Below are 25,601 nucleotides of genomic sequence, written 5' to 3'. Positions count from 1 at the left end.
GCGCCCTGCACCATGGGGAAGTCCGCGATCCTCGCAAATCCGACTGCACGCTGCTCCTGCCTCTCCAGGGTCATGGGGAAGGAGATGAATTGGTGTCTCCTTGTGAAAAGGGCATCGGTGACCTGCCGGATGCAGCGATGCACGGCGAACTGGGATATGTTAGCTATGTCCCCAGCAGCGGCTTGGAAGGAGCCGCTTGCATAAAAGTTCAGAGCCACCGTGACCTTCACTTCCACCGACAGAGATGTCCTGCACATCAGCTGTGGACGCAGATCTCTGTGAAGCAGCTGGCAGATCTCTGCAACCACCTCCCTTCTGAAGCGCAGCCTCTTAACACACTGCGCGGCAGTCATGGTGAGATAGGACACCTGCTGGCGGTATTCCCTGAGTGGGTAAGGCCTACGTTGCCGACGCCTGATGCCCCCTCTGCGTCTAGGCATGGCTGCCCCTCTCACACAGCGTCTGCGAGCCCTTCGCACATAATGCTGGAACTGAGGGTTGGAACCCCATGCAGCCCCCATAATATACTTGCAAACAATGAAATCACAATGAGGCAAATTTCCAAGCTCTGGCCAGAAGCCAAAAATACCTCTCCTATGTTGGGCCAAATCAGTAAGGTCTCTTCCTTGGTCTCTGTCCAGAAATCCGTTGCACAAAAGTCATTGCAGCAAAATGGCTGGCCTTTATAGTTCAGTGTAAGTGCCCTTTAATTAGCGCTCCCCGAGGCCCGCAGGGCCTCTGCTGCGTTCCACTTCACAGTTCTTAGCACCGCCATGCCCACATTGGGCGGGCGCGACTGAAGTTCCGGTTTGGGGCGCACAAAGGGCATTGCACGACGAAATGACGTCATAAGCTGCGCGCGCAGCTGAGCGCGTGCAAACACTTTGCGCCGGCGCTAAATGTCAACTGAAGTTGGGCGTAGGTGCAGATCGCCCTGCGCCCGGCCGCTAAGTGCCTAGCGCTCGAGATCTACTCCTCCTAAGGCGCTAACGGCTGGCGCACGCAACTGAATTTCTAGGCCATGATCTGAACTGTAAGAATGCATAAAAGCCCTGAACACACTCCCACACTTTATGGTGTGTACAGATCTCTGTTGTTGTTGCCTGAAGATTTGCGCTAATAAGATTTCCTCTTCAATTTTTACCACTTGAATTAATCTCTTAATTTATTGCTGCTGGTTTTCCCCCTATCAGTATGAGCCAGCCATTTTGTTTGCTAGATTTTACCAGACTGAGTTACATTGTGTGTCAGGAAGAGGGGAGATCTACAAGATTACACTAGTCCAAGGCTGTCTTCATACCGCCTGACACAAAGAAAGTGTTTAACTGAAAAATATTGACATGCATAAATTATTTTAAAATGAAAATGCAAGATAAAAATAAGGCATATGAAATTTAAGACAAGACAAGACATCTGTGTCAGCACATAAACCAAAAAGACAAGTGATAGTTAAATAAAAAGTGAAAAACATCCAAAATAATCTTTGTTTCAATATTCCAAACTTGAGTTAAAAGCAACAATAGCTGTGCTTTTTAATTCAGTAGAATACTAGCCCCATAAATTTCACCTTTTCAACTGAACCTGTGAGACAATCTGCATGATCCAATATTTAAATTTATTTTTCAAACAGTCTAGTCAGGCAATTAAAAACGGAAGCGGTCAGGTCAAATATGAAATTTGCTGGAGGATTTTCAATCAGTAGTGGATTGTGGCCTGAAAGGCTAACAATATTGAGCCCTGTATGAAATTTGTACAGGTACATAAAGCAGCCATTGATTGATTAATGTAGAGCTTGTATAGACTAGATGGAAGAACAGATAAGGGTCCCACTTGGTTCAGTAACAGAATCTTTAAAACAATCACAAATATTACTCAGTAGTCGTTCTGTCAGCGCTCATGCCAAAAACAGCCATTTTATAGTAAATGCGACATTTTTAGTACTTGCGTCAGTCAAACATCATCTGACCTCTTAGTCATCTAGGGCTCAAGTATCTGGAATACATTTGGGAGCTGAGCAGCGGACCTGCAAGAGGCACAGAGTCAGCGAGAGGAGAGAGAGAAGTAAAAAGTAATCGAAGTGTGATGTCACCAGAAAGCAGGTAAGTGCTTTTTTCCAAACTTAAATTTTGTGGTTTATAGTTTCTAGGGTCTCTGTTGTGTAGTGGGGACTGCTGGTAAACAAGGGCCCTTGAGTATATCATTTAATTGTAGTGTAATTGGTGGAAATTATTTGATTTAATTTAATTTGAATTAATTAAAGAGTAAGTCATGGCAGTACAGCTCGGTGCCATGTTATGCTCCTCCTGCACTATGTGGGAAATCAGGGACACTTCCTGTGTCCCTGATGACCATGTGTGCAGGAAGTGTATCCAGCTGCAGCTACTGGCAGACCGCATTGCAGCGCTGGAGCTGCGAATGGACACATACTGGAGCATTCGCGATGCTGAGGACGTCGTGGATAGCATGTTTAATGAGTTGGTCACACCGCAGGTAAATGCTGCACAGGCAGGAAGGGAATGGGTGACTACCAGGCAGAGTAGTAGGTGCAGGCAAGTCATGCAGGGGTCCCCTCTCAGACAGATATACCGCTTTGGAAATTGTTGAGGGAGATGGCTTATCGGGGGAAGACAGCAGCAGCCAACTTCCTGGCACCATGGGTGGTTCTGCTGCACAGGACGGGAGGAAAAAGAATGGGAGAGCTATAGTAATAGGGGATTCTATTGTAAGGGGAATAGATAGGTGTTTCTGCGGCCGCAAACGAGACTCCAGGATGGTATGTTGCCTCCCTGGTGCAAGGGTCAAGGATGTCTCGGAGCGGCTGCAGAGCATTTTGGAAGGGGAGGGTGAACAGCCAGTTGTCATGGTGCATATAGCTACCAACAATATAGCTAAAAACCGGGATTAGGTCCTAAAAGCTGAATATAGGGAGTTAGAAGGTAAATTAAAAAATAGGACCTCAAAGGCAGTAATCTCAGGATTGCTACCAGTGCCACGTGCTAGTCAGAGTAGAAATAGAAGGATAGTTCAGATGAATATGTGGCTAGAGGAATGGTGCAAGGGGGAGGGATTCAAATTCCTGGGACATTGGAGCTGGTTCTAGGGGAGGTGGGACCAGTACAAACTGGATGGTTTGCACCTGGGCAGGACTGGAACCGATGTCCTAGGGAGAGTGTTTGCTAGTACTGTGGGAGAAGGTTTAAACTAAAATGGCAGGGGTTGGGAACCTGTGCAGGGAGACAGAGGAAAGGGAAACAAGGATAGCAGCAAAAGACAGGAAGGAGAAAAGCAAAAGTGGCAGTCAGAGAAATCAAGGGTTTAAATCAAATATGGCCACAGTAAATTATAATTCTAAAAGGTCTAAGAGTGATAAAAAAAAACAAGCCTGAAGGCTTTGTGTCTTAATGCAAGGAGCATTCGTAATAAGGTGGATAAATTAGCTGTGCAAATAGATGTAAATTGATTTGATATGATTGGGATTATGGAAACATGGCTCCAGGGTGTGCTAGTCTGGGAACTCAACATCCAGGGGTATTCAATATTCAGGAAAGACAGGCAAACAGGAAAAGGAGGTGGGGTAGCATTGCTGGTTAAAGAGGAGATTTACACAATTGCAAGGAATGATATTAGCTCTGATGAGGTGGAATCTGTATGGGTAGAGCAGAGAAATACCAAGGGGCAGAAAACGTTAGTGGGAATTGTATACAGACCCCCAAACAGTAATGCAGAGGTTGGGGATGGCATTAAATGGGAAATTAGAGACGCGTGCAATAAGGGCACATCAGTTATCATGGGTGACTTTAATCTACATATAAATTGGGCTAACCAAATTAGTAACAATACTGTGGAGGAGGAATTCCTGGAGTGTATACAGGATGGTTTCCTGGACCAATATGTCGAGGAACCAACTAGAGATCAGACCATCTTAGACTGGGTATTATGTAATGAGAAAGGAATAATTAGCAATCTTGTTATGTGAGGGCCCTTGGGACGGAGTGATCCTAATATGATAGAATTCATCATTAAGATGGAGAGTGAAGTATTTGACTCAGAGACTAGGGTCCTGAATTTAAATAAAGGAAATTACGATGGTATGAGGCATGAGTTGGGTAGGATTGATTGGGGAATGTTACTCAAAGGGTTGACGCTGGATAGGCAATGGCAAACTTTTGAAGATTGCATGGGTGAACTACAGAATTTGTTCATCCCTGTTTGGCATAAAAACAAAAGAAAAAATTTGACTCAACCATGGCTAACAAGGGAAATTAGGGATAGCATAAGATCCAAGGAGAGGACATATAAATTGGCCAGAAAAAGCAATAAACCTGAGGATTGGAAGCAGATTAGGATTTCACAAAGGAGGACAAAGGGATTAATTAAGAAGGGGAAAATAGAGTATGAGAGTAAGCTTGCAGGGAACAAAAAAACTGACTATAAAAGCTTCTATAGATATGTGAAGAGAAAAAGATTGGTGAAGTCAAGCATAGCTCCCTTGCAGTCAGGATCAGGGGAATTTATAATGGGGAACAAAGAAATGGCAGACCAATTAAATACATACTTTGGTTCTGTCTTCACAAAGGAGGACACAAATAACCTCCCAGAGATGCCGGGGAACATAGGGTCTAATGAGAGGGAGGAACTGAATGAAATCAGTATTTGTAGGGAAATGGTGTTAGGGAAATTGAGGGGATTGAAGGCCGATAAATCCCCAGGACCTGATAATCTACATCCTAGGGTACTTAAGGAAGTGGCCCCAGAAATAGTAGATGCATTGCTGGTCATCTTCCAAAATTCTATAGACTCTGGAACAGTTCCCATGGATTGGAGGGTAGCTAATGTTACCCCAATATTCAAAAAAGGTAGTAGAGAGAAAACGGGGAATTATAGACCGGTAAGCCGGACATCGGTAGTGGGGAAAATGCTAGAGTCCATTATAAAAAATGTAATAGCAGAGCACTTGGAAAACAGTGACAGGATCGGACAAAGTCAACATGGATTTACAAAAGGTAAATCGTGCTTGACTAATCTACTGGAATTTTTTGAGGATGTAACTGGTAGAATAGATAAGGGAGAACCAGTGGATGTGGTGTTTTTGGACTTTCAGAAGACTTTCGATAAGGTCCCGCATAAGAGCTTAGCGTGTAAAGTTAAAGCACATGGGATTGGGGGCAAGGTACTGACTTGGATAGAGAACTGGTTGGCAGACAGGAAGCAAAGAGTTGGAATAAACAGCTCTTTTTCCGAGTGGCAGGCAATGACTAGTGGGGTACGGCAGGGATCAGTCCTAGGACCCCAGCTATTCACAATATATATTAATGATCTAGACGAGGGAACTAGATGTAATATCTCCAAGTTTGCAGCCAACACAAAGCTGGGTGGGCGTGTGTGCTGTGAGGAGGATGCCGAGAAACTGCAGTATGATTTGGGCAGGTTGGGTGATTGGGCAGATGCACGGCAGATGCAGTATAATGTGGATAAATGCGAGGTTATCCACTTTGGCGGCAAAAACAGGAAGGCAGATTATTATCTGAACGGCAATAAATTGGGAGATGGGGAAGTGCAACGAGACCTGCGTGTCCTTGTGCACCAGTCGCTGAAGGTAAGCATGCAGGTGCAGCAGGCGGTTAAGAAGGCAAATGGTATGTTGGCCTTCGTAGCGAGAGGGTTCGAGTACAGGAACAAGGATGTCTTGCTGCAGGTGTACAGGGCCTTGGTGAGACCACACCTTGAGTATTGTGTGCAGTTTTGGTCGCCTTATCTGTAAGATTTGCTAAATTTGTGCATTTCCCCGAAGGTTATTATCGATAAAAGGGACCCTGTGTGGACATTTCTTTGAAATTAAAAAGGGTGCCCAAGATGGCATCCGTGCCTCGTGGCAGAAAGCCTGCGGGCCTCCAAAATGGATTCTACAACCCAGACTGTTTGAGGTAAATCAAAACGAAGTCTGCAGGTTTCCTGTGAACAGCATTTTGTGATTTGGGACCCAGACAAACTGCGAATTATGTATTAGGCCGAATCAGAGGCAGATCTGAATGCAATGAGGCCTACAGTTAAAGCCATCAAACAGTCTGCATACATAATCAGAAACAGATTAAAACACATCCATCGAGGCTGGGCAAGCCCATCAAGGACTTTCAGGACAATACGAGTCCATTATCGGGCTGGTAGAAGCAATTACCGGCCATCTAAAAACCCGTCAGTATAGGTTGCTACCATTATTTTAACTCGCCCGATAAAAATAAAACAAAGAACTAACCTGATTTGGCGGGCAGATAAGGTTTTTCGACGAAGGTATAATTGAAGGCCCCCAGGTAGCAATTGGGGGAGTCGTTGGAAAAAGAAGACTGCTGCTCAACTGCTGTCGGTATCACCGCTCCCCGGTCCTTCGGCCCCTCGCCTTCATGGCTGCCACCCTTTCCCCCGTCCCGTGCTTACCTCCTGGCCTTTGCCCGAGCCCTCTCCAACTCCATCTAGACTCGCACTGACACCGGGTTGGGCGAACACGGGTAATTCAGGCCAGGCGAAGCGGGACGCGACGAGGGGAGGAGGAGGAAGACCACCCGGGGATGGCCAACTGAGGGTAGGCTTCGAATTATCGGGCCTTCAGCCTCAGCCGACCTGCGAGTATCTTCATGCAAACTCAAGCTGTCAGCGAAGAATCATCCCTGCAAAGTAAAGTACCCAAGCAGAGACTGTAACATTGGGGTACTCGAACCTGGACAACGCCCTTGCAGCACCCAGAGCCCACGTGACGATGGCAGGCTCCAGAGAGCACCAAGAGCGAACCCCGAACCCAACCGCTGTTTTGAGTCTAGCAAACCCTTTTATTGGTGAGCATGAATTCTGACCCCTCATAGATTAACCTAGTTAGGTATAGGGGGTGGGATAAGGATAAGGGGATTGTTAAGATAGTTGTTTTCCCTCGATGTGCCGTGTGGTTCCCCATTCCCTGTATAAGTATAGTATTATTATGACTCTCTTGTAATTTTTGCCTGTAGAAGTGTACATCAATGATTTTCCATAAGATTGTATCAAGTTTTCCTCTTCAATAAAATCTTGGTTTTGTTTGCATCCAACCACCTGTCTACTCGAGTCTTCTCCGTATCACTGCCTGTATCTATGTCCGGTGTCTAGAACCCAGGGGGCGAGCAATTCGAACCGCTCAAGGAAGGTAGTCAGAGGCAAAGCTGACTGACCCGAACACGCCTGTGCAAAAAACCCCTACATATCTGAGGAAGGATGTTCGTGCCATGGAGGGAGTACAGCGAAGATTCACCAGACTGATACCTGGGATGGCAGGAATGACGTATGAGGAGAGATTGGGTCGATTGGGCTTATACTCACTGGAGATTAGAAGAATGAGAGGGGATCTCATTGAAACTTATAAAATTCTAACAGGACTAGACAGACTAGATGCAGGAAGGATGTTCCCAATGGCGGGGGAGTCCAGAACCAGGGGTCACAGTCGAAGGATAAGGGGTAAGCCATTTATGACAGAGATGAGGAGGAATTTCTTCACCCAGAGAGTGGTGAACCTGTGGAATTCTCTACCACAGAAAGCAGTTGAGGCCAATTAATTTAATATATTCAAGAAGGAGTTAGATATATTTCTTAAGGCTAAAGGGATCAAGGGATATGGGGAGAAGGCAGGGACACGGTACTGAATTTGGATGATCAGTCATGATCTCATTGAATGGCGGAGCAGGCTCGAGGGGCCGAATGGCCTACTCCTGCTCCTATCTTCTATGTTTCTATGAATAGTCACCCACAATCCTTTCAAAATCTCAAACAATGAGTTTAACTTCTTTGATCTGACTTAAGCTCACAAAAGTCCTACAATCTTCCCCTGTGCCCAGGACTATCATGGGTACCATCTCTTCAGGAAATGTATCACAAACATTAGCAATGATTATGCCACTTTAAGTATGGCCCTGGCTACCTTTATCCTATCGGCTAGATTACAGAATGCAGTTTGCCAAAAAAAAATTAAAATGAAGCTAGTGACCAGAGCACCCATGTTTGGGAAAAGATTAGAACTGGTATTACATATCTCTCTCATAAATTGCATCAGATTCAATATAACAGAAGGACATATAGTCACTGTTATTATTAACATATAAAATAATAAATCTACTTCGATATTAGCTTGTGATTTGCCCATAGAAAAGCAACTGCAATACTGAAAACTCTGCAACACGTTCATCTTCTGATGTTTCTTTATCCCCCACAGATAATTCAGATAGATGGGTCTGACGACAAACTGCTGCCTTAGCATCAGTGAATGCTTTGAAGGAGGTATTTCATAATTAATAAACCATCTATTCCCACCATTCCACTTCTCCCAGTAAAATTAGCAATTATTATGCTTCTATATAGGGGGAAGCCTTTACTAAAACCTTACAATTATTTATGGATAGGATGAGACAGGTCTTCATTGTATCTAAAAGTTACAAGTACAGTTCTTCTAAATTATTAAGCAGAAAGGATAATGAAATAATAAATAGTATAATTTGCATGCAGACAAATTTTTATCCTGTCGGTTAGTTTTTCAGACAACCCAACGGCTACAGGGTTCCAAGCATGCAGATCTCTTTTTAGTGAACAGGATATTTGACCCCACCAAAAATCTCTTCAATTAGAAATTCCATTGCTTAAAAAGTAAAAATTAATGGCCAATCAGCATCCAATACAAAAGTTACCAATCAAATGCCTGAAAAAAATGTAAAGGTCCTTTAAGTGGCCTTGCTGGTTCGATGCTCACCTCCAAAACATGTGTTCTCTGATTAACTGGTGACCCAACATAAATATGCTTAGCTTCTCCCTGTAGCTACCCTGCACACTAATCCCACTAAGCACTTTGTGAGGCATGCAATACATAAACACACATTATGCTAATTGTGCTGAATTTGGGAGCAATTTTAATACTGATAATAAACAGCCTGTTCATATTTATAAGCGGACTGACATCTTTAATTATGTTGACAGGTTATTCCCCATTTACAATCTATTCCTTTCCAGTGTTCTTCCTCATCTCCTGAATGAACAGTCCTCGCTGAATACGGCTGTAAAGGTGCTGGTTACGCGTTGGTACCTTAACCAAGTGGCCATTATTTATATGCGAGTTAGCTATTCTCAGAGGTAAGGATGGCATCACAGCTGAGCCATGTTCTCACCCGACATCTACACATAAACAATGCCAGTGGGGTCGCTGGGTAGCAATCAGAGGCAGGAATTCATGTCACTTTCCCCACCTTAGCCCACGGCCTCTGAGGCACGCCTACCACTCGCCTGCCTAAGTTCATCAAACGCAGCATAGATCAGAATCTTCCTGGTCTGCATGGCTCAGCTGCTCAGGGTAAACTCACTGAATCATCACAGGCTTCAATTTACAATCTCACATCAGTGGCTTACCAACCACTGCACCAACACCCTTCCATTTTTATAGCGCCCCTGACACACCGAAAGACGCCTTAGAGAACTTTACAGGTGGAGGAAAGAAAAAGGGATACAGAAAGATGGACGAGTAGATATGAATCATGAATAAAAAGAAGGATTTATAGAAAACGTTGGAAAGTAGGGAGCAAGGTAGTAAGGCTCTTGCAGCTGCAAGAGAACATGGCTGAAAGAGTGGCTGCCAAAAGTAGAGCAAAGTGTGTGGAGAATGAGGAGTAAATCAGTCAGAGGAATGGAGGGTATACATGGGGATGTACGGTTAGCGGCGATCACTGAATTAGGGCAGGCAAGGACTTTGGAAAATTCAGATGTGAGGAGGAGGTTCTTGAAATCAATTGGCTAGGACAACAGGAAGCAATGGAGTTTAATAAGGACAGGAGTATTGGGAGTGTTGGAATTTGATCATCTGAGGATACCCCAGAACTAGCCATGCCTCTAGCCAAGCTGTTGCAGTACAGCTACAACACTGGCATCTACCCGACAATGTGGAAAACTGTCCAGGTATGTGCTGTCCACAAAAAGCAGGACAAATAAAATCCGGCCAATTACTGCCCCATCAGTCTACTCTCAATCATCAGCAAAGTGATGGAAGGTGTTGTCGGCAGTGCTATCAAGCAGCACTTACTCACCAATAACCTGCTCACCGATGCTCAGTTTGAGCTCCAGACCTCATTACAGCCTTGGTCCAAACATGGACAAAAGAGCTGAATTCCAGAGGTGAGGTGAGAGTGACTGCCCTTGACATCAAGGCAGCATTGGACCGAGTGTGGCATCAAGGAGCCCTAGTAAAACTGAAGTCAATGGGAATCAGGGGGAAAACTCTCCATTGGCTGGAGTCATACCTAGCACAAAGATGGTTGTGGTTGTTGGAGGCCAATCATCTCAGCCCCAGGACATTGATGCAGAAGTTCCTCAGGGCAGTGTCCTAGGCCCAACTATCTTCAGCTGCTTCAACAATGACCTTCCCTCCATCATAAGGTCAGAAGTGGGGATGTTCGCTGATGATTGCACAGTGTTCAGTTCCATTCGCAACTCCTCAGATAATGAAGCAGTCCATACCCGCATGCAGCAAGACCTGGATGACATTCAGGCTTGGGCTGCTAAGTGGCAAGTAACTTTCGACACACAAGTGCCAGGCATGACTATCTCCAACAAGAGAGCATCTAACTACCAACCCTTGACATTCAACGGCATTACCATAGCTGAATCCCCCAACATCCACATCCTGGGGGTCAGCATTGACCAGAAACTTAACTGGACCAGCCACATAAATACTGTGACTACAAGAGCAGGTCAGAGGCTGGGTATTCTGCAGTGAGTGTCTCACCTCCTGACTCTCCAAAGCCTTTCCACCATCTACAAGGCACAAGTCAGGAGTGTGATGGAATACTCTCCACTTGCCTGGATGAATGCAGCTCCAACAACACTCAAGAGCTCAACACCATCCGGGACAAAGCAGCCTGCTTGATTGGCACCTCATCCACCACCTTAACATAGAAACATAGAAGATAGGAGCAGAAGTAGGCCATTCGGCCCCTCGAGCCTGTTCTGTCATTTAATGAGTCATGGCTGATCATCCATATTCAGTACCCTGTCCCTGCTTTCTCCCCATATCCCTTGATCACTTTAGCCTTAAGAAATATAGCTAACTCCTTCTTGAATATATTTAATAAGTTGGCCTCAACTGCCTTCTGTGGTAGAGAATTCCACAGGTTCACCACTCTCTGGGTGAAGAAATTCCTCCTCATCTCAGTCCTAAATGGCTTACCCCTTATCCTTAGACTGTGACCCCTGGTTCTGGACTCCCCCGCCATCGGGAACATCCTTCCTGCATCTAGTCTGTCTAATCCTGTTAAAATTTTATAAGTTTCAATGAGATCCCCTCTCATTCTTCTAAACTCTAGCAATATAAGCCTAATCGACCCAATTTCTCTTCATATGTCATTCCTGCCATCCCAGGTATCAGTCTGGTGAATCTTCGCTGCACTCCCTCCATGGCAAGAACATCCTTCCTCAGATAAGGCGACCAAAACTGCACACAATACTCAAGGTGTGGTCTCACCAAGACCCTGTACAACTGCAGCAAGACATCCTTGCTCCTGTACTCAAATCCTCTCGCTATGAAGGCCAACATATCATTTGCCTTCTTAACCGCCTGCTGCACCTGCAAGCTTACCTTCAGTGAAGGTGCACAAGGACACCCAGGTCTCATTGCACTTCCCCTTTTCCCAATCTATTGCCGTTCAGATAATAATCTGTCTTCCTGAAATACCATCACCTCCAAATTCCCCTCCAAGCCACACACCATCCTGACTTGCAATTATATCATCCTTCCTTCATCGTCGCTGGGTTAAAATCCTGGCACTCCCTCCCCAACAGCACTGTAGGAGTACCTTCACCATACGGACTGCAATGGTTCAAGAAGGCAGCTCACCAGCACCTTCTCAAGGGCAATTAAGAATGGGCAATAAATTCTGGCCTTGCCAGCGACGCCCACATCCCAAGAACGAATAAAAAAAAGTACAGGCCAGCATCTTTCTGAATAAGCTGAGGTTTGTGGAGATTGAAGGGAAAGCATCAGAGAAGTCGAGTTCCTGGCTAATAGAGGCATTGATTAGCTTTTGGTCAGCAGTGGGGAGGTTTATAGGATGCACAGGGATAACATTGTGGATGTGAAACAATTCAGCCTTTGTAACAGTTTGGCTGTGGGGAAGGAAGCAGAGCTCAGTCTTGAATGATAGGCAAATGTTCTGCATTTCAGGACTTGGCCAGAAATGACAATCTGGAGGCTGACAGCGTTAAACCTGCAGGATGTATTTGCTGGCAGAAACCAAAGAGGATGGCTTCAGTTTTGGTGACATTACGGTTCATCTAGTTCTTACTGTTGAAAAGGAAGTTGGAGAATGTAGCACAGCTTTTGTAGTGATTAAAGAGGTAGAAAGGGAGAACTCAGTATTGTTGGTGTATACACTGACACTCCAGTGCAGTGCTGAGAGAGTGCTGCACTCTCAGATGTGCCGTCTTTCGGATGAGACGTTAAACCTGCTCTCTCAGGTGGATGTAAAAGATCCCATGGCACTATTTCGAAGTAGAGCAGAGGAGTTATCCCCGGTGTCCTGGCCAATATTTGTCCCTCAATCAACATAACAAAAATGTATTATCTAGTCATTATCACATTGCTGTTTGTGAGAGCTTGCTGTGTGCAAATTGGCTGCTGCGTTTCCCACATTACAACAGTGACTACACTTCAAAAGTACTTAATTGACTGTAAAGCACTTTGAGACATCCGGTGGTCATGAAAGGCACTATATAAATGCAAGTCTTTCTTTCTATATGTGGAGGCAGACCCATGGGGCTGGATTTTCCAAGCCCCGAGGAGGCAGGCATGGAGGCAGGAGAGCCAGTAAACTCAGAGAAAGTGGGGGCGGATGGCAAACCCACACCCATCCCGCCTCCGTGCCCTTTTGCCAGGAGGCGGGAAGATGTGCAGCTTCGGGTCCCGTCTCCTGGAGGCGGGAAAGGCATTTAAACCTTTTAACTGTAGTTAACAGGCAGAAAAAAGGATTAGTGCCATTTTACCTTCATAGGTGAAGGCTTCCTGAACTCGGAGAACCCCGTCGGGTTGGAGGAGATGTGAAGGAGGTCTGCGGCAGTCGGAGGCACATAGAAAGATAGAAAGATAGAAGATAGGAGCAGGAGAAGACCATTCGGCCCCTCAAGCCTGCTCAGCCATTCAATGAGATCATGGCTGATCATCCAAACTCAGTACCCTTTCCCTGCCTTCTCCCCATATCCCTTGATCCCTTCAGCCTTAAGAAATATATCTAACTCCTTCTTGAATATATTTAATGAATTGGCCTCAACTGCCTTCTGTGGTAGAGAATTCCACAGGTTCACCACTCTCTGGGTGAAGAAATTCCTCCTCATCTCAGTCCTAAATGGCTTACCCCTTATCTTTAGACTGTGGCCCCTGGTTCTGGACTCCCCCGCCATCAGGAACATCCTTCCTGCATCTAGTCTGTCTAGTCCTGTTAGAATTTTACAAGTTTCAATGAGATCCCCTCTCATTCTTCTAAACTCCAGCGAGTATAAGCCTAATCGACCCAATCTCTCCTCATACGTCATTCCTGCCATCCCAGGTATCAGTCTGGTGAATCTTCACTGCACTCCTTCCATGGCAAGAACATTCTTCCTCAGATAAGGCGACCAAAATTGCACATAATACTCAAGGTGTGGTCTCACCAAGGCCCTGTACAACTGCAGCAAGACATCCTTGCTCCTGTACTCGAATCCTCTCGCTATGAAGGCCAACATACCATTTGCCTTCTTAACCGCCTGCTGCACCTGCATGCTTACCTTCAGCAACTGGTGCACAAGGACACCCAGGTCTCGTTGCACTTCCCCATCTCCCAGTCCGCGTCCATATGCAGCCGTGTCCATATGCAGCAAGACCTGGACAACATTCAGACTTGGGCTGACAAGTGGCAAGTAACATTCGCACCACACAAGTGCCAGGCAATGACCATCTCCAACAAGCGAGACTCTAACCATCTCCCCTTGACATTCAATGGCATTACCATCGCTGAATCCCCCACTATCAACATCCTGGGGGTTACCATGGATCAGAAACTGAACTGGACCAGCCATGTAAATACTGTGGCTACAAAAGCAGGCCAGAGGCTGGGAATTCTGCGGCGAGTGTCTCACCTCCTGACTCCCCAAAGCCTTTCCACCATCTACAAGGCACAAGTCAGAAGTGTGATGGAATACTCTCCACTTGCCTGGATGAGTGCAGCTCCAACAACACTCAAGAAGCTCGACACCATTCAGGATAAAGAAGCCCGCTTGATTGGCACTCCACCCACCACCTTCAACATTCACTCCCTCCACCAGCGGCGCACTGTGGCTGCAGTGTGTACCATCTACAAGATGCACTGCAGCAACTCGCCAAACTCCTTCAACAGCACCTTCCAAACCCGCGACCTCTACCATTTAGAAGGACAAGGGCAGCAGACGCATGGGAACATCACCACCTACAAGTTCCCCTCCAAGCCACACACCATCCTGACTTGGACCTGTATCGCCGTTCCTTCACTGTCGCTGGGCCAAAATCCTGGAACTCCCTTCCTAACAGCATTGTGGGTGTACCTACACCATATGGACTGCAGCGGTTCAAGAAGGCGGCTCATCACCATCTTCTCAAGGGCAATTAGGGATGGGCACTAAATGCAGGCCTAGCCAGCGATGCCCACATCCCATCAATGAATAAAAATTTTTTTTTAATCTATTGCCGTTCAGATAATAATCTGTCTGCCTGCTTTTGCCACCGAAGTGGATAACCTCGCGTTTATCCACATTATACTACATTTGCCATGCATCTGCCCAATCACCCAACCTGTTCAAATCAGAATGGAGTTTCTCGGCATCCTCCTCACAGCACACCCGCCCACCCAGCTTTGTGTCGTCTGCAAACTTGGAGATATTACATCTAGTTCCCTTGTCTAGATCATTAATATATATTGTGAATAGCTGGGGTCCTAGGACCGATCCCTGCGGTACCCCACTAGTCACTGCCTGCCACTCGGAAAGAGACCCGTTTATTCCAACTCTTAGCTTCCTGTCTGCCAACCAGTTCTCTATCCAATTCAGTACCTTGCCCCCAATCCCATGTGCCTTAACTTTACACGGTAATCTCTTATGCTGGACCTTATCGAAAGCCTTCTGAAAGTCCAAATGCACCACATCCACTGGTTCTCCCTTATCTATTCTACCAGTTACATCCTCAAAAAACTCCAGTAGATTAGTCAAGCACGATTTACCTTTTGTAAATCCATGTTGACTTTGTCCGATTCTGTCACCTGGAAGTAAGGTGTAGAGGTGAGTGACGGGTGCAAGTGTGGAGTGGTAAATATGTAAGGTGAGTGATAAGTTTAAAAAAGTGTTCACTTACCTGGTTTACCTTCTACAGCCTTTAGCTGCGGAGGATCGGGAGAGCTGACATCCTGCTTGTCAATTTCACAGACTGGCTGTTGGAACCTCCATTCCAACAGCCATGTGAAATTTGAAAGGTTTGATGAGTATTGACTTCCTCCCTAATTGGCCTGCTGAGCCCGCAGGGCGGGCTTAACAAGGTCAATCAGGGGAAATCCCTCTGGTTGGTCAGCAAGCAGCTGTCCCACCTCCAACTCACATCCATACACAAAATCCAGCCCATGTTTTCTGAATGATGTTACCAAGGAGTAGCATGTAATTGATGAGATGGAGGGGCCAAGGATGGAGCCTTGGGGGTACACCAGAAATGGCCATGCAGATATGGAAGAAGAAACTGTTGGAGGAGATGTTTTGCTAAATTTACACCCATTCATAGTCAGTGGGCAGAAAATCTAGCCATTAGTATTTATGATGCTGCATGTAACCATGAGCGAGCAGTACCTCTGTCCCCCACCCACCCCCCGAGGTGAATTGAAGAAAGAGAGATCTTGGAGTAGGATGGAATGGTTGATGGTGTAAAAAGCAGCGGCGAGGTCGAGGAGGTTTAAGGAGGAACAGTGGGTCATTGACACAGTCAAATGAGATGTTTATGTTTTGATCAGCACAGTCTCAGCACTCTGGGCAGGGCAGGAGTCAGATGAGACAATCTCCAATAGGGGATTGTAGTTGTGAAGCAACAATTCATTTCAGAACAGAAGGTAAGGTTGGAGACAGGACAATAGCTAGAAAGAATTGAGAGTGGGTTCTTTGCAGGAACATGGAGTAAATTTGAAGGAGTGAGAGTCGGTGCTGGAAGGTCCAGTTGAGCTGATTATGCCAATGAGCATGGAGCTGAGGAGAGTAAGTTGAATGGTCAAGAATTCATTGGCCAATATATATGTTAAAATCAAGTAAATTCAGGTACCTTTTTGGCTTACTTACAATTTCAGACATTTTGAGTTTAAGAACCTAAGGAGTCATGGAATGGAAAATGTCACTGGGCTGATCGAGCCCATTCCCTACTATGAACCATGCACAACTGTGTTGTCATGGCCTCCTTGAAACCCAATCCAAAATTGCTGAGGAAAATGATTGATACAAAGTAAAACAGCCTTATTTTAGGCCATTGAAATCTGAGGTTAAAAAAGGAAGCGGCATTGATGTATGCTGTATGGTGAACGATATCAAGGCCCTGAATTTCCGTAAGGGTTCTTCCGATCTCCCACCATAACTTTGATGGGAGAAAGTCACATCGCCTGGAATAATTATATTAACAGCTTAAATTGGCTATATACTCTGTTTTTTCAGGAGTACCACCAATCTCCTGCAAAGTTATGGCGGGAGATCATGACAACTCCTTCGGAACTTTAGGGCCTAAAAGTCTTCCTTGGAATATGACTTCCAATCATCTAGCAGATTCTTTAGACGTAAACCAATTGACTGCACCAATATAGCCACCTGTCACATCCTCAGGACGTCCCAGATTGCTTCACAGCCAATGAAGTACTTTTGAGGTGTAATCAGTGTTGTAATCCAGGAAAATGTGGCAGCCAATTTTTGCACACAGTTGAGGTCCCACAAACAGGTAATGAGATATATGACCTGATAATCTGTCTTTAGTGGTGTTGAGAGATACATATTGGCCACGATACCGGGAGAATTCCCCTGCTCTTCTTCAAATGGTGCCTTGGAATCTTTTACATCCACCTGAGAGGACAGATGGGTCCTTAGTTTATCGTCTTATCCAAAAGGCAATGCTACCTTAATACTGCACAGTAGTGCCAGCCTAGATTACGTACTCAAGTCTCTGGGGTGGAGCTTGAACCTCACAACCTGCTGATTCAGAGGTGAGCATACGACCACTGCGCTGGCAGATCTGTGATAGAAGAAAGTGAGTCAGACACCCCTGGGGTATCAGCGGGTAAATGCACTGTGTGATGTGGTATTGAATTATACGAAGATTCCAACATTGATCCATGTTCTGTGCTGAGTTAGCTAAGTTCAGCTGGGGTACCTGTAAGGGTGTTATAGTTGAGTTCAGCAATCCTGGGTTAAGAAAGAGAAATACTGAGGGCACGATTTTCATTGTGGCGTGGAGTCGGGATTGGAGGCATGGAGGGGGTTAAAATCCCGAAATCAGGGGTCCCGACCCCTTCCCGCACCCAAACCCACCCCCATGCCAGTTTCAAAGGTGGCGGGTACCCGCCCCGCACTGGGACCCGCCTACCCGAGGTGCGAAGGGATTAGTGCCAATTAACTGCCTGTTAACAGGTAGTTAACAGGCACTTTTTAGCCTAATCCCTATTTTTGATGTTGAAGTGTGGGATTCCCGATGGCTCCAAACCACGTCAAGTTAGAAGAGGCGGGCCGTCGGGTTGAAGGACCTGGAGGGGTTGAGATGTCGGTGTTCAGGTGAGTAATGTGTGCATGAGTACAAAGGTAAGTGTGTTTGGTGTGTTTAAAGTGATTAAATAAGTTTTACATACCTCTTCTTACCTTTTCAGCCTTCCTTCCTTTAGGTTCCGGGAGTCCCTCATCTCACCGGCAGAGAAAGCAGAATGGCTGCAAATTGTCAAACGTGACAGCCTTCAGCTTTTTGTGCAGGAGAGATAGATTTCTAACTGAGTCCGTGGAGAAGGACTCAGGTTAGAAGGAAGACTGTCAGTGTTTGACAGCTTCAAACAGCTGTGAAACACTGATATTTCATCTGTCAAAATCTCTTGACATGAAATTTCAGTCTGTGATGTCACCTGTTGCCGGGTGGCCCTTAATTGGCCTGCTGAGCCCGCTGGGCTGGCTCAACAAGGTCAATCAAGTTAAAATCGCGTGGGTTGGCCGCATCTCGATGGAGGCGGGACTACAACCCCGAAAGTTGTAGTCCCGCCTCCAACCTGACTCCTGAGTTAAACTCCTGCCCTAAGCCTCTATTGTCCAATGACCCCTGATAGAAATGTATATGTATCTGAACATGGGCAGGATTGAGCTCAGTTGTGGCTCACCCCATGACCAAGTAGTCTTACATACTCCATCTATGCTCGTACATGAAGAATGGCCACTTGAGCAAGGTGCCAGAGAGCTGAGAGTGTCCACGGAACTGTCTTCCAGTTACAGTCTGCGCCTTCACAACAGGAAGCAAAACATTGGAAACCCAAAAAAAAGGAAGCAAGTCGTGTCAAATCTGCTAATGTCACGTGTTTCTGCATTATTATTTTGCTTGTCCAACTAACTTCATTATCCGGTTAGACCAATGTATCAAGTAGCGCAGTGTCAGCTGGTCATAATTCAGCAATTTCACTCATTCTTTCTTTTTTCTATTGAAGTTGGTGTGTAATCTGAAAATATTCAAGAAACATTCAGATAACTTAGCCAGAAGATTTTAAACCGAAAGGCTTTCTGGATAAAAACATGAACCATATAATTGAGGAAATATGTTGATGGTCCAATGTTTTCTCAACATGGGATTTTTCAACAGCTTTGCTGATGTATGGCATGTATAACGCCACAGTTTTAGAGAGAATGAACCTTTTGTCCTCGGGTTATTACCAGAGTTGTCGCCAGTAGCAATTTGCAGAATCCGACCATTCTCTGAGTTAATAGTTGATTATTTGTCCCTTTAACAAATGGGGTTAGACATGTTTCTGCTGAGCCACCGCTTGATGTCTGCGTACTGTTTATCATGTCTGAGGCACATAGCCAGGCTTTTCACATGTTATGATGTCACTAATCCTACTTGGTGGAGTAAGTGCCTGGAAAATAAGGGTCACATTTTTGACTGTAATATCTGCATGATCCTAAGTGAGAGCCACAAGCTTGGACTAGGATAAATATTAAGTTAATCAGGGGTTTATACTGAAATATGGATCAATTTCCTAATGAAATGTAGTTGGTAATATTACTGACAGCAGCCACCAGCCCACCATGTTAGTGCACCAGGCCACAGGGCACTAAGGTGCTGCGTTACATGTGTGATTTACAACATGGCAATTCTCAGACCCATGCTGGGCCTCAAGAAAGAGGTGGAGAGAAAAGTGAAACAATCTCTCTTGCAGGGAAAATGGAAAATCAGCAGTTGAGGCTTCATCAGGTGTTCCTGTGTACCTCTGAACAATGAGCTCAAAGTTGGTGTTACCTTAGGAATGGTGCACGACACAGAGGGAACCTAGAAACAGCAGAAAATAGCTTTAAAAACATTTTTAAACAATGTATCAATATTCCTGGTGAAGCAGCTGTTTGAAAGCTAGAAATTCCTGCTTTGCAAAACTGAACACTGAGTAGACATTGTACCAACAGAACATAGTACATTACCTTGTTAAGTATCATCAAAGATGGTGGAAGGATCGAATGCAACGCACTTTGTACAATGAATACAACTGTACAACAAAGCAGGAGACCATTTTAGCAAATAGAGAGGCATCATAAACACATGTACATGAAAAACCTTCTCCTGAGATTGTGCAAAATACTTACTATAACATTTCCGGAAAACTTGATCTCGTTATTCTATCTAATATTACTAAATAGGCTGCTCAGTAAGTAGCTAAGCCCTGATGTATTTTACATCTTAAATAGCACTGGGCTTTTTCAAGTTGCCTTCAGCACTGGTGGCTTCACAGGTGATTGTTGTGGCTATGCTGGCCAGCTGAAGTTTGGTTTGGCAGTTCAACTGAGTTGAGTCTACATGGGGTAGATGTGAAAGAATGACAAAACTAGGCCACAAAAACAAAGCATAACTGATGTCATATTTCTGTCTACTGAGCTAAGACATCACTTTTCAAAAGCTTTCCAAGGCACTCACCCATTTACAGATCTCATGGGATTGTCTAACTACTCGCTGCACTTGGTGGAAACTCACTTGCCTACTGTTTTTCTTTTTCATCACTTTCCTTGAATATGAGCCAGAAACAACCTTTTGAATCAAACCCTTCCTCTTGCCTCATTTGGCCATGTTTTACACATACTATTTCTATGTTTCTATACATTTGGCTTCATTTTAAGCCCAGCTTGCAGAGACCCAGAAACATTTTAAGGGCTTTGATCCCCTTGTGATGGTACTGCTGATACCACATGCCCAACTTGTCCTCCTGCCTCTTGAGTTGTGTCAGTGCCATTCAATCATCTGGGTAGTGTTGCTCTACTGGTACCCAGCTTGTTAATATGGTGGAAGTGGTCTCGGCAGGAATCTGCACCAGTGCAGGATGTTGTTATCATATCATGGCAGGCTTGTGTGGTACAGTAAATCTTAAATACTTTCAGTCAAATAACAGTAAAGCTTTTGGGAAAAGTTCAAACTGCAGTAGATCAAGCACCTCATGCAGCCCAAGCTTTCCTTGTGTGGCCGATGCAGTGGACCACTTCAACACAAATTCTGTTGCTGGCTGTTCCAGTAATTCAGCTTGCCTGAAAAACTCATCAACCAGGATGACAGTTTACCTCTGAAAACTATTTTTAATCAATATGTTTTAAGATCGACATTTGTGTTTACGCAATGGTTTGTAGATTATAAACCAATACAAGCCATAAGCAATTGTTAGCATCTACTTACAGTAACAATGCTGTTGGTTGGTTTAATCTTGTTCAACAATATTGTTATTTTATGCCCCTGTGAATAAAGCATATTCTATTAGAATAATCAGACTGGCAAAACATATTGGAATAAATTGAATTTGTCAGATGAATAAAACTTACTTTTGTGGGTATGAATTTAACAAGCTACATCTGTAGAGTTATGTTCCCTGTAGAATAATAAATTAAGAATTTGTTGTTTAATATTCATCTACATTTAAATGTATTTCTACTGCTCAAATTACTATTCTGTACTAAAAATAACAATTTCTATAAAATATGGCCCATATTTCACATATTGCTGAAATATAATTTCAAATTAAATATAGTAACAGCTGCATAAAGCAGACAGTATTGCTTTTCTTGGCCTACAGGAGTTGAATGTTGAACTTGCAGTGCTTCCTTTTCCCTGGTTTTATTCTCGCTGTGTATAGAAAACTAGAAGCTTCAGATGAACGCCCATGTCTACCAAAGGCCACACATGGATCCTCCAATTTCTAAATCTTTAAAGAACTCCATTCTTTCTAATCTGAATCACTAAAAATGCAGAAGCATCCACAGAATTTTCAGAGATTTACAAATGACATGCTCTTAATGAGCTGTAAGTCAAAATGTGGGTATAAAAACAGGAAGCAGCAATGTTGGATGTTCAAGTGGGGAGTATTGGCTGCAAATCATTTTGAATCTCTGCTTGTTGGACTGTGTTTACTTACTCTGGGGGGTGGATTTAACCCTCAGGACAGGTGGTTTGGGGGTGGGTGGGAAGGTAAAAATGGTAACATTTTTAAACCCGACCCCAACCCACCTCCAAAGGTTTAAGGAGGCGCGCTTGGCTGTGTGCGAGTAACCTGCTCGCTGAAGGTGGAGTGATCATTACTGACGTAAGAAAACTACTAGGCACTTGGTCTAAGCATTAAACAAAGCTTTAATCAACTGTTTTACAACATGGAGGTCTAGTTGTGTCCTTCGCTATTTCCTATTAAGAATGTCCTGCGCAAGCTGGGCCCGTGCCCGAGTATTTATACTCTCCCTGGACAGCGCCACCTGTAGGCTGCTCAGTATTATTTCATAAGTCTTTCTTTCATGAATGACTGATTCATGTTAATTACCACATGTTAATGAGGTGCATTTGAAGAGATTTCAACAGGGATTTGAATTTAACGTCTCCAGCACTGATTTCCCGGGGCTCGAGAAACTCGCCAGTGAAAAGGAGGCGAGATTGAGCGACACTTCATGGGAGTGTTTAAAGTTCTGACTGTTCAGCATGAATGAAGGTGCAGTGCTTCCAATTGCTTTCTCAGCTGCCCTCTAGTAAACTTGGTGCAGAGAGTTCTTGAGATCATAGATATGTTTCAGAAGTTTGGAGGTTTTCAAACGGACAACATCAGGATGGGGGGGGTGCCGTGGATGTTTTCGATAGGACATTGAATGAGGAAGACAATGACCATCCACGACAGCAATGTCATGCTGTGGTGGGATCTGCCGATGCTCAAGAGAGAGGTGCACAACACATATCTGGACAACATGGATCTGGATAACAGAATGGAAAGAGCAGAGAGGAGCACAGAGTGGAGAAGAGCAGAGAGGAGCACAGAGTGGAGAAGAGCAGAGAGGAGAGCAACAGAGTGGCCAAGAAGGGCAGTGCTTCCGCAGGCTCAGATTGACATACCAGGTGGTCGCAGAGATCTGCAGCCTCCTGCAAGAAAAGTTGCTCCTTGCTGGACCTGGTGGCCACGCACTACCCATCACCGTGAAAATCACCACTGCCCCCAATACGGGGGAATGCTAGCATAGTGGTTACGTTACTGCGCTAATAATCCAGTAGGCCTGAACTAATGATCCAGAAACATGAGTTCAAATCCCACCATGGCAGCTGCGGAATTTAAATTCAGTTAAATAAATCTGGAATAATGCTAGTGTCAGTAATGGTGACCATGAAACTATCAGATTCTCGTAAAAACCCATCTGGTTCACTAATGTCCTTTAGGGAAAGAAACTTGCCACTCTTACCTGGTCTGGCCTATATATGACTCCAGACCCACAGCAATGTGGTTGACTTTGAACTTCCCTCTGAAATGGCCTAGCAAGCCACTCTGTTGTACCAAACTGCTATAAAGAAGCATCATGGCAGTTCAAGAAGGGGGCTCACCACCACCTTCTCAAGGACAATTAGGGATGGGCAATAAATGCTGGCTTTGCCAGCGATGCCCACATCCTGTGAACGAATTTTTAAAAAATGTCTTTGCCTCTAGTTCCTTCCAGTGTGCCACTGGAGACATCTCGAAGATCTCTTAGTCAGCTCCACATAAATGTATAAGGCCACAGATAGGTTGTTAGTCAGGACGTCAGCTTCTGTCAATTTCCCCTGCGACAACAATAGCCAGAATGAGTGGGCAGTTGGATTCATTTCTTGCTTCCCACAGGTAAATGGTGCCATTGGCAATCACACATGGCAATCCGAGGAACACCAGCTGAACCAGGAATTTTTATCAACCGCAAGGGATTTAATTCAATCAACGTACAGCTGGTGTGCAATCACAAGAAGAATCACCATACTCATTCTTCACATCTTTCAGTCATTGAATAAATAAAGTTATCATACATGTCAGAGATATTTTTAATTCTGTCACCAGCTATCTGCAAGTTCCCTGTCTCTCCATCTCTGATTGTCAGGGACGCAGATGTGCCACTTATCTCCAGGGCCTCCTCCTCAGCATCTGTGAGCTGCACAATTTGTGGCCCACCTCCAGTTCTCTCCCTCTGCCTTGTGTTTGCGTTCTTTTCTTCTGCGAGGGATGAAAGAACAGACCTGTGAGTGAAAGTGAGGTATTCACCCGATGGATGCAGTAATTTCGGTGAGGGTGAATATCAGACAGATGCATCACATTGCATAAAGATTAAGGTGAGTGGCAGCGGTGAATGAATAAATGGGGAGGTGAGTAAGTGCATAGGAAGTGAAGGATGGGTGCTGTTGAAACTTAAGTGGGTGTGTGGCATAATGTGATGGATTATGCTTGACATGACAAAGTATGACAGGGGGGCAAGGTTGTACATCACAGGATGTAGGTGAATCACCAGCTGTGCTCACTTTTCCTGACCTGGTTAGGTCATTAATCCACTTCCTGCACTGCATCCAAGACCAGGGCACAACACTACCTCCAACCATGGCACCTTGGTGATAGCAGTAGGTTTCTTCCTCCCATTGCTGGGGAAAATGATCTCCCTCCTGCTCCTGACTGCACCCAGCTGTAAGTCAAGGGAAGCATCATTGAATCTGAGCACTGGCCTTGCTCATCCTGAATCCGGATTTTGCCAATGGGGGGGCTTTTGGAGGCGGGACTCCCACTTGTCGGGTTTCAATCCCGCCTCCATCAACTTCTGGCCAACCCACACTGTTTTCCCTTGATTGACCTTGTTAAGCCCGCCCAGTGGTGTGTGTCACACCCGCTGTTGCAGCCTGGAGGCACAAAACCCGGAAGGAAAAATTTAATTAGGCAATCACGTTGGAATCGGACATTCCGACCCGGTATGTTTTTTTCCGGTTTCCCCGCACACAATTCCCCTCCCACCGCTCGGAACTCGCCTTTACGTTAATATCAGTGCCCAGGACTTTGAGAGTAGCCATTCCTAAAAGACTACTTGTTGGTGAAGAGTATACAATGATTTTAAAATGAACCTTTAAGTGTTTATCAAACTGCAACTCTTTTTTGGGGATTTCCTTACAAAACACAGGGTGCAACAACATAATCACAATGGAACCCATTGTTCACGTGATAACATTGTAAGGAAAATGACATGCTCTTCGAGCTAGCTTCTGTCCCCTAACAAAAAGTCCAGCCTTTAGTTCAGGAAATGCCCCTTCAAATTCAAGAATATTCTGGAGAGGGTAAGCTTTCAGTCTGCCTCAGTACTGCAAAAAAATTGATTGCACCATTCTTTTTGTTATCTATTTTGTTATCTCACGTGGCCGCATGTTTCTTGTTTCCTTACTGACTGATTAAATTGCAGCAACAAACAGCTGAGCATTAGAACTGACAGTTCTGGGTGGCAGAGATGAAAATATAAGGTATGTGACTGGATTTACAGCTCAGTGAAATCAAACTCTATTGTAGTATGCTGTGTACAGGCTGTACAAACCCACTTGACTATACACAATTTGGGATGGAAACTGGTATGCGTTAATTAAGGGCCTAATGCCTGTTGAAAGACCCCGCTGCAAAATTCGTCCATTGAGTGGGGCCCACTAAAGGTCAGTTTATGTGTAATTTTTTTTAATTTACTGTGGAGCCAGGCAGCGCACTTCCATGCAGTCCACTCCAACCAGTCCCCCAGCCCTCAACCCCACCCCACCAGGACTTTACCTGAGACATTCAATCCTGGAGACAGGTGAGCTGCCTGTACAGGTGCAACAGGCACTGGCAGCTCACCAAAGACCTCCTGGAGATTTGTGAGGCATGATCAGAGCCATATTGAGGTACGGCCCAATTTCAGGCCGGCCTCAAGCCTCTCTGTTTGGGTGTGCACTGCTTTTGTAGCCCAGAGCCTGGGGCCCGGAGTAATTTACATCCCAAACAATCTTAACAACTGAATTATTGCTGCGTAATGAAGAAACACAATAG

The 25,601-nt window shown here is 45.0% G+C and overlaps 1 long non-coding RNA gene across 1 annotated transcript in view; it reads right to left on the bottom strand.

The window, feature by feature from the left end:
• Nucleotides 1-25,601, bottom strand: part of LOC147122705 (uncharacterized) — a 79,081-nt gene that overhangs the window by 20,449 nt on the left and 33,031 nt on the right. Inside the window, exons 2-3 of the long non-coding RNA XR_015081453.1 lie at nucleotides 21,106-21,152; nucleotides 20,963-21,019 (exon numbers count right to left, since the gene is read on the bottom strand). This is a non-coding gene — a long non-coding RNA (uncharacterized LOC147122705). The remainder of the gene's footprint in view (nucleotides 1-20,962; nucleotides 21,020-21,105; nucleotides 21,153-25,601) is intronic.

The sequence above is a fragment of the Somniosus microcephalus genome, chromosome 2 (assembly GCF_052327205.1).
Source record: "Somniosus microcephalus isolate GS21.2 chromosome 2, FLI_Smic_1.0, whole genome shotgun sequence".
In the NCBI taxonomy this organism is placed as follows: Eukaryota; Metazoa; Chordata; class Chondrichthyes; order Squaliformes; family Somniosidae; genus Somniosus; species Somniosus microcephalus.
This window is presented reverse-complemented; position numbering and strand designations above follow the sequence as displayed.